Source organism: Babylonia areolata, chromosome 6, assembly GCF_041734735.1.
Source record: "Babylonia areolata isolate BAREFJ2019XMU chromosome 6, ASM4173473v1, whole genome shotgun sequence".
In the NCBI taxonomy this organism is placed as follows: domain Eukaryota; kingdom Metazoa; phylum Mollusca; class Gastropoda; order Neogastropoda; family Buccinidae; genus Babylonia; species Babylonia areolata.
In genome coordinates, this window is record NC_134881.1 from 43,901,461 (window position 1) to 43,908,960 (window position 7,500).

Below are 7,500 nucleotides of genomic sequence, written 5' to 3' on the forward strand. Positions count from 1 at the left end.
TGTTCGTGTTATTATGTCCGTCATGTTCGTGTTATTATGTCTGTCATCATGTTTGTGCTAGTATGTCCGTCATCAGGTTCGTTTCGTTATGTCCGTCATCATGTTTGTGTCGTTCTGTCTGTCATGTTTGTGTTATGTTTGTCATCATGTTTGTGTTAGTATGTCCGTCATCATGTTCGTGTCGTTATGTCCGTCATCATGTTTATGTCGGTGTGTCCGTCGTTACGTTCGTGTTATGTCCGTCATCACGTTCGTGTTATAATGTCTGTCATGTTCGTGTTATGTCCGTCATCATGTTCGTGTTATGTCTGTCGTGTTCGTGTTATTATGTCCGTCATCATGTTCGTGTTATGTCTGTCATGTTTGTGTTAGTATGTCCGTCATGTTCGCGTTATATCTGTCATGTTTGTGTTCGTTTGCCCGTCATGTTCGCGTTATGTCCGTCATCATGTTTGTGTTAGTATGTCCGTCATGTTTGTGTTATGTCCGTCATCATGTTAGTGTTATGTCCGTCATCATGTTTGTGTAAGTATGTCCGTCATCATGTTCGTGTTATTATGTCTGTCATCATGTTTGTGCTAGTATGTCCGTCATCACGTTCGTGTTATGTCCGTCATCAGGTTCGTGTCGTTATGACCATCATGTTTGTGTTAGTGTGTCCGTCATCATGTTCGTGTTATTATGTCAGTCATGTTCGTTTTATGTGTGTGTTAGTATGTCCGTCATGTTCGTGTTATATCCGTCATCATGTTAGTGTTATGTCCGTCATCATGTTTGTGTAAGTATGTCCGTCATCACGTTCGTGTTATGTCCGTCATCAGGTTCGTGTCGTTAAGACCATCATGTTTGTGTTAGTATGTCCGTCATCATGTTCGTGTTATTATGTCAGTCATGTTCGTTTTATGTGTGTGTTAGTATGTCCGTCATGCTCGTGTTATATCCGTCATCATGTTAGTGTTATGTCCGTCATCATGTTTGTGTAAGTATGTCTGTTATCATGTTCGTGTTATTATGTCCGTCATGTTCGTGTTATTATGTCTGTCATCATGTTTGTGCTAGTATGTCCGTCATCACGTTCGTGTTATGTCCGTCATCAGGTTCGTGTCGTTATGACCATCATGTTTGTGTTAGTGTGTCCGTCATCATGTTCGTGTTATTATGTCAGTCATGTTCGTTTTATGTTTGTTATCATGTTTGTGTTAGTATGTCCGTCATCATGTTCGTGTCGTTATGTCCGTCATCATGTTTGTGTCGTTATGTCCGTCATCATGTTTGTGTTATTATGTCTGTCATCATGTTTGTGTTAGTATGTCTGTCATCATGTTCGTGTTATGTCCGTCATCATGTTCATGTTATTATGTCCGTCATCGCGTTAGTGACAGTGTGTCCGTCATCATGTTCGTGTCGTTGTGTCCGCCATTATGTTCGTTTGATCACGTTCGTGTTATTTTGTCCTGTCACCACGTTAGTGTCAAGTGTATCCATTGTCGCGTTCGTGTCGGTATGTCCATCATCACATTCGTATCGTTCGTGTCCATCATTACGCTCGTGTCAGTGTGTCCGACATCGTGTTCGTGTGATTACGGTTCGTGTAGTTAAGTCTTCCATTAGATTCTTGTCGTTGTGTCCGTCGTTACGTTCACGACGTTGTGTCCACCATCATGTTCGTGTGATTACGGTTCGTGTTAAGTCTTCCATCAGATTCGTGTCGTTGTGTCCGGCATTACGTTCACGTTGTTGTGTCTGACATCGTGTTCGTGTGATTACGGTTCGTGTAGTTAAGTATTCCATCAGATTCGTGTGGTTGTGTCCGTCGTTACGTTCACGACGTTGTGTCTGGCATCATGTTCGTGTGATTACGGTTCGTGTTAAGTCTTCCATCAGATTCGTGTCGTTGTGTCCGTCATTACGTTCACGTTGTTGTGTCTGGCATCATGTTCGTGTGATTACGGTTCGTGTAGTTAAGTCTTCCATCAGATTCTTGTCGTTGTGTCCGTCGTTACGTTCACGACGTTGTGTCCACCATCATGTTCGTGTGATTACGTTCGTGTAGTTAAGTCTTCCATTACGCTCTTGTCCGCCATCATGTTCGTGCGATTACGTTCGTGTTATTAAGTCTTCCATTACGCTTTTGTCCGTCATCATGTTCGTGCGATTACGTTCGTGTAGTTAAGTCTTCCATTACGCTCTTGTCCGTCATCATGTTCGTGTCACTGCGTCAGTTATCACTTTGGTGTGATTACGTTGGCGTTGTTAGGTCTTCCATCACGCTAGTGTCCCCCATCACGTTCACGTCGTTCTGTCCGTCACCACGTTGGCGTGGGTCCTCAGTTGATGTGCAGGATGTGCTCCAGCCCCGTCTTGCTGCCCCTCCTGTTGAAGGTGTCCAGGTCCTGAAGGAAGCTGCTGACCCGCTGCTGCAGCAGGGGCCCGTGCCGCCTCAGTCTCTCCAGCAGGTCCTGGTGGCCGTCCCCGTACGGCAGCCACCGCCCCGCCCCCGTCCCCGCCCCCTCCACCTCCTCCTCCTCAGGCCCCGCCCCCTCTCCCTCCCCCTTCGCCCCCAGCCTGAACAGCTTCTCCAGCTGTCGCCTGGACCGGGGGTGTCGTGGAGGGGAGTCCTGCTGGCTGTGTCGGCTCAGTCCTGAGGCGGACATGGCTGAGGGTCGCTGGGAGGCGTGGTTGTTTCCCTTGGAAGAATGCAGCTGCCGGGGCTGGACGGTGGAGTAGGACGTCACGGGGCGACCTTGACCCGGGGAAAAAAACGACGATTGCTGTGACGTCGAGGCCACCACGCCGCCCGTGGCGGGGGAGGAGTTGTCGGACTTGTTGGTGGAGGCGAAAGCATCGGTGAAGTAGAGCGCCGCGTGGCTGTGTCTCTTGACGTTGAAGAGGTTCTTGGAGCTGAACTGGTTCCTGACCATGGCCATCCGCTGGTCGGTGAGGGACGGGGGGTGGGGGTGTCCCGAGACCTCCTGGGGGTTGTTGTGGGTCTCCCTCCGCCCCTTCCCTTCTTTCCGCTTCACGCCGCGACTGCTGCTTCCCGCTGCGGCGGCGACGGTTCTCTTCCCGGGTTTCCTGTTCGTCAGGGGAGGCAGTTCCACCTTGTGTCTTCTGAGGCTTTTCGGGGATGACTTACACAAGAGGGTGGAGGTGCACGTCCGTTCTTGTACGTCTTCTTCTTTGCGCTGTCGGGATTTCTTCTGTGCGGCGTCGTTGTTGTTGTTGTCGTCGTCGTCGTCGTCGTCGTCAGCGAGATTAGTACGTTGTTTGTGAGGAAATGATGACGTGTTACTGCCATGCTTTGCGGATGGCTTATGCGTGTCTGTTTTGTCACTCGTTTTAGCAGATCTTGTGTCGTTGGTTAACGGGATGACGTCCATGTCTTCTACGTCACCTGAACCGTCGTCGTTGTCCGGGACGTGAGGATGACGGTGGGGGGTCTGGGCGGCAGAGACGGAGCGGATGCTGAGGATGTCGATGTCCACGTCCTCTGGCTGCCGGTGAGGGGAACCCTCTCCCTCCGCCTCCAGCTCCATCTCTCTCAGCAGGTCCAGCTTGTTCTGTGGCGACGTCATTGTGTGGGATGGGGAAGGGGTGGGTGGGTGTTACAGTCCTTAGTGTACACCACGCTATTTCACAGTGTGACGCCGCGGTGAGATTGTGAGGACGTCATTGTGTTGGATGGGGCATTGGGGTTAGGGGAGCGAGGGAAGTACAGTTCTTTGTTTATGCCTCGATACATCAAAGTATGACGGCGTAGAGCTGAGTTTACCGACCTGTTTGGCTGGCGCGCTTAAAGGTCAAGTTCTTCAGCGCTGGGGTCTTGGTTTTGTGAAGGTTCAGTTGTTCGAGCTGGGTGGAGTTCAGGATGTCTTTTTGGGTGGGAGGTCCGTCTGGAAGGGAGAAGTCCAGGGGCGATGTCCTTGGCTGTTCGTCTGACGATTGGAAGTGAAGTCCCGGCTGCCTGAACAGGGGTGAGGTCCTTGGCTCTTCGTCTGACGTTCTGAGGGGGGTTGGGTGGGGGGGAAGCCCTGGTAGTGTGACGGCTTGCAATTCCCGTTCAACGTCTTAATGTCGCAACAGTTTTCTTGCTCATCACGTAACTTTGACCACCGTTACTACTGCATAAAATAAAATAATAATAATAAAAACACGATGAGAGTAGTCGCCGGCAACAGAACACTTCAGCGACCCGCCGTTCGTTATAACTGCAGAGTTGATGAGAACCGTTCGTTATAACTGCAGAGTTGATGAGAACCGTTCGTTATAACTGCAGGGTTGATGAAAACCGTTCGCTATAACTGCAGGGTTGACGAAAACCGCTATAACTGCAGGGTTGACGAAAACCGTTATAACTGCAGGGTTGATGAAAACCGTTCGTTATAACTGCAGGGTTGATGAAAACCGTTCGTTATAACTGCAGGGTTGATGAAAACCGTTATAACTGCAGGGTTGATGATGAGAACCGTTCGTTATAACTGCAGGGGTTGATGATGAGAACCGTTCGTTATAACTGCAGGGGTTGATGATGAGAACCGTTCGTTATAACTGCAGGGTTGATGAAAACCGTTATAACTGCAGGGTTGATGATGAGAACCGTTCGTTATAACTGCAGGGTTGATGATGAGAACCGTTCGTTATAACTGCAGGGTTGATGATGAGAACCGTTCGTTATAACTGCAGGGTTGATGAAGAGAACCGTTCGTTATAACTGCAGGGTTGATGAAAACCGTTCGTTATAACTGCAGGGTTGATGATGAGAACCGTTCGTTATAACTGCAGGGTTGATGAGAACCGTTCGTTATAACTGCAGGGTTGATGATGAAAACCGTTCGTTATAACTGCAGGGGTTGATGATGAGAACCGTTCGTTATAACTGCAGGGTTGATGAAAACCGTTCGTTATAACTGCAGGATTGAAGAGAACCGTTCGTTATAACTGCAGGGGTTGATGATGAAAACCGTTGGTTATAACTGCAGGGGTTGATGATGAGAACCGTTGGTTATAACTGCAGGGTTGATGAAAACTGTTCGTTATAACTGCAGGGTTGATGATGAGAACCGTTCGTTATAACTGCAGGGTTGATGAAAACCGTTCGTTATAACTGCAGGGGTTGATGATGAGAACCGTTGGTTATAACTGCAGGGTTGATGATGAGAACCGTTCGTTATAACTGCAGGGGTTGATGATGAGAACCGTTCGTTATAACTGCAGGGGTTGATGATGAGAACCGTTCGTTATAACTGCAGGGGTTGATGATGAGAACCGTTCGTTATAACTGCAGGGGTTGATGATGAGAACCGTTCGTTATAACTGCAGGGGTTGATGAAGAGAACCGTTCGTTATAACTGCAGGGGTTGATGATGAGAACCGTTCGTTATAACTGCAGGGGTTGATGATGAGAACCGTTCGTTATAACTGCAGGGGTTGATGATGAGAACCGTTCGTTATAACTGCAGGGTTGATGATGAGAACCGTTCGTTATAACTGCAGGGTTGATGATGAGAATCGTTCGTTATAACTGCAGGGGTTGAAGAGAACCGTTCGTTATAACTGCAGGGGTTGACGATGAAAACCGTTCGTTATAACTGCAGGGTTGATGATGAAAACCGTTCGTTATAACTGCAGGGTTGATGATGAGAACCGTTCGTTATAACTGCAGGGTTGATGATGAGAATCGTTCGTTATAACTGCAGGGGTTGATGATGAGAATCGTTCGTTATAACTGCAGGGGTTGATGATGAGAATCGTTCGTTATAACTGCAGGGGTTGATGATGAAAACCGTTCGTTATAACTGCAGGGTTGATGATGAGAATCGTTCGTTATAACTGCAGGGTTGATGATGAGAACCGTTCGTTATAACTGCAGGGGTTGATGATGAGAACCGTTCGTTATAACTGCAGGGTTGATGATGAGAACCGTTCGTTATAACTGCAGGGTTGATGATGAGAACCGTTCGTTATAACTGCAGGGTTGATGATGAGAACCGTTCGTTATAACTGCAGGATTGAAGAGAACCGTTCGTTATAACTGCAGGGGTTGATGATGAGAACCGTTCGTTATAACTGCAGGGGTTGATGATGAGAACCGTTGGTTATAACTGCAGTGCTGAGAGCCAGTAGCGAGGCGGAAAGGGCCACAGTCCCACAGGACACAGGTCGTTGGAGCGTGCCGTGCATTGCGACCCTCCCCCCTCCCCACTCGTCCCTCCCCCCCCTCTTCCCCTCTGTTTTGCCTCCTCCTCTTCCTGCCCGGGGGATCGATGGTAAGGGTGGATGGCCGGGTGGATGGCTGGGTGGATGGCCGGGTGGGTGCTGCAAAAAGAAAGCACGCGGACTGAGTGAGGTGAGGTGAGGAGTGCGGTGCAATGAGGGCCGTGGAGAGAGTGGGGAAGAGGGGCGGGGGGTGGCGGGGGGGGGGGGTCTGGAGGAAAGCACTTGGGGAGGTAGAGGGGGGTGGGTGGGAGGGTGGGGTGCTTGTCAATCAGGTCCTGATCGATACCAGGGAATTTGAATGACGCCTTATAAGTGGTGTTGTGGAGCAGCGCACGCGCGTAGCACGCAAGCAAAACACATATCGGCACATGTACATGATATATACAATGCAGTATACTGGTATATGTACTTATACAACATCTGTATCAATTCGTTTAGAAATCACATGCTCGAAGTGCTCATACAGACACGCATACGCACGCACGCACGCAAGCAAGCAGACGTAAACACACATACGCGCGCGCGCTCACACACACACACACACACACACACACACACACACACACACACACACACACGAGACAATACAGTAATTTGAATGAATCCACTCAGAAATCATATGTGCAGTATATTCACTTAGGTGTACATCCGCGGGTGCACACAAGACGCATACAATCAACACACACACATAAATATACGCATGCTTGCATGCAAAGTACGCATGGGCACGTACATTACACGCCCGCCTACACACACACACACACACACACACACACACACACACACACACTCACTCACACTCACACACACACACACACGCACGCACGCACGCAACCGCACGCACGCACGCACACACGCGCGTGCGCACACACACACACAGAGGAGAGAGAGGGAGAGAGAGACAGAGAGAGAGAGGGGGGGAGAGGGAGGGGGAGAGAGAGAGACTTGACAGTAGAAGCAGTAAACGTGCGAAAGTGAATAAACGTGTATATCATGTTAGTAAAAATTATATTCTAAGAAAAAATCCTGGGGAATTCAAAACGAGAAGAAAAAAAAGGCTAAACACGAACGCGCGCATGCACGCACACACACACACACACACACACACACACACACACACACACACACACACACACACACACACACACACACACACACACACACACACACACACATAATTTCGTCTAAAATCACTTACAGTGAAAAGACGTTAAACTAAATAAAAAAAACGAACGAACACACACACACACACACACACACACACACACACACACACACACACAC